This window comes from Galeopterus variegatus, unplaced genomic scaffold (genome assembly GCF_000696425.1).
Source record: "Galeopterus variegatus unplaced genomic scaffold, G_variegatus-3.0.2 Scaffold1362, whole genome shotgun sequence".
NCBI classification, from domain to species: Eukaryota; Metazoa; Chordata; class Mammalia; order Dermoptera; family Cynocephalidae; genus Galeopterus; species Galeopterus variegatus.
The window spans coordinates 15,762-18,399 of NW_007727473.1; the positions used below are offsets into that span (position 1 = coordinate 15,762).

General features: G+C 34.7%; 1 pseudogene; it reads right to left on the reverse strand.

Moving 5' to 3' along the window:
• Nucleotides 1-1,244: 1,244 nt before the first annotated feature.
• On the reverse strand, nucleotides 1,245-2,347 carry LOC103593528 (annotated as a pseudogene).
• Nucleotides 2,348-2,638: the final 291 nt, after the last annotated feature.

Here is a 2,638-nt window from a genome sequence, read left to right on the forward strand (position 1 = left end):
AAAATAAATGTAGATACTAGTCTATTTTATAATTTACCACTATAAAATACACAAAAATATATTATGAAAAGTTAAGTTATCAAAACTTACACACACAAACACTTACAGACCTTACATGGTACCATTCAAAATCACAAGAAATGTAAAGATGTAATATTAAATCATTACTGCATAAAATTAACTATAGTATATATTGTTCTACTGTAATAATTTTGTAGCCACTTCCTGTTGCCATTGCAGTGACCTCAAGCGTTATAAGTATCCACTTAGAATGCCGTTTTACTACTCTTCTCCATATGAGTAGTTTGTCTCTCCAGTAAGTTGCATATCACAATAAAAAGTGATCTCTCATAGGTTTTCTTTTTGTTATGATTTTCTTAATAACACTTTCTTTTCTCTAGCTTACTTTAAATTGCTGCCCCCAAATTTAAGCTTGTTTAAATAAGAATATATTGCTAAAATGGCAAGAATAAATAGTGATGGGTTCAGAATCCTGTAAAAAAAGAAACCAACTCAGACTGCAATGCATATCTTACGATTAATTTTAATGGATCAGTAGTTATACAAAATACCTGGAACTAAATTAGGAAAATGAAAAGAAATTTCCAGGGTTATCACTTGAATTTTCTGATGATTAAAATTGACATGCATCTGGCCCGGCCCGGTGGCGCACTGTTACAGTGCACCGCTTGAGAGAGCGGCAGCACTCCCGCCGAGGGTTTGGATCCCACATACAGACCGGTTCCCGCTCACTGGCTGAGCGAGGGACGGGCACAGCACCAAGGGTTGCGATCCCGTTGCCGGTCCCGGTCCGGTACGGGCGCGACACTGAGGGTTGCGGTCCGTTGCCAGACACGAAAAAAGACAAAAAGGAAAAAAAAAAAATTGACATGCATCAAAAGGTTTCATTTTCTTCATTTATGATGATAAATTCTATGGTAGTAAGAAATAAAAAATTAATGGTCTTCTGACAATTATTACATTCTTAGGCAATTTAAGATGTGAAAAGCAAATAAAAGTCTTGTTGTATTAATTATGAGATATTGTATCAGCATGAAGACCTAGTTCAAAATTAGCTGAAATTCACACCTGAAAGCCTCCCACAGATTATTTTCACAGAGTTTCTTACTAGCCTGACCTTTTCTATGTTGATTAAGATTTGAACTACATACAAAAACCTTCCCGCGGTCCTTGCATTAATATAGCTTCTCACCGTTATGAATTCTCTCATGTTGAGGATGGTCTCAGGAATGATAAAAGGCCTTTCCACATTCATTACATTCAAAGGGCTTCTCACCAGTATGAGTTTTCTGATGTTGGGGAACGGCTGAATTACTACTAAAGGTTTTCCCACATTACTTACATTCATAGGGTTTCTCACCCATGTGAATTCCCCAGTGTTGACTAAAGCTTGAAGGGTGATAAAAACCTTTCCACATTCTTAACAAATGTATGGTTTCTCACCAGTGTGAATTCTATGGTGCATAAACAAATATGATGCACTCTTAAAGGCCTTACCACATTCCTTACATTCATAGTGGTTTTCACCAGTATGAATTATCTGATGTTTTTTAAGATCTGAGGAATAATTAAAAGTCCTTGTTACATTCTTTACATATATAAGGTTTCTCACCAGTGTGAATTCTCTGATGTTCTGTAAGTAGTGAACTGCTACAAGATGCATTTCCACATTCCTTACATATATATGATCTCTTATCAGTGTGAATTCTCTGATGCAGAGTAATGGCTGATTTACTATTAAAGACTTTTTCACATAACTTACACTGATAGGGTTTTTCACTGGTATGAAGTCTCTGGTGATGAGTAAGGTCTGAAGAGTAATAATAATAAAAAAAACCTTCCCACCTTCCTTACCCAGAAGAGGTTTCTCACTTATGTGAATTCTCTGATGTGCTCCAAATATTGAACCAATGCTAAAGGCTTTTCCACATTTTTTACATTCATAGATTTTTTCCCAAGAATGAATGATCACATTTTGTACAAAGTCTAAGGCCCTACCACTTTCCTTATGTTCATAGATTTCACCAGTAAACGTGATTGGATGTTGAACATGTTCTGAACCTCTATTATTGGCCTTCCCATATTCCTTATGGTCATGAAATTTCTTACAAGTGTTAGTTCTCTGATGTGCAGTTAGTTGCAAGTCATGTACAAACACTTTTTCATAGTCCTTGCATTCACAGACTTTCTCTTCAATACAAGTTTATAAAGTTTACTTTATATATTTTCATTTAAATGAAAGAAATTCATTTAGAGTTTGAAAAACATTCACTTAAAATTCACTTAAGATGAGATAAAATTTCTTAATCACCTTACCTTCCAACATGACTAACCATCAATTTATGTACTTAAGTCCATATACATATAAAGTAAGAGATGTGTGCTGACTAAAAGTGTGTATATTTTTAGAGTTGAAAATGACTACAATTTTCCTCTTGAGATCCCTGCTTTTTTAAAAATCAGTCTTTCATTTACATTTTCAATCGTCTCTGTAATGGGAACACTCAGGTCAATGTTTTCTAAGTCTTTCCAGTATAAACCATTGAGATGATTCTATTTCATTAATTTCCTCTTTTAGAAATAATTCCTTGGCTTCATACCTAGATTCATGGTCCAA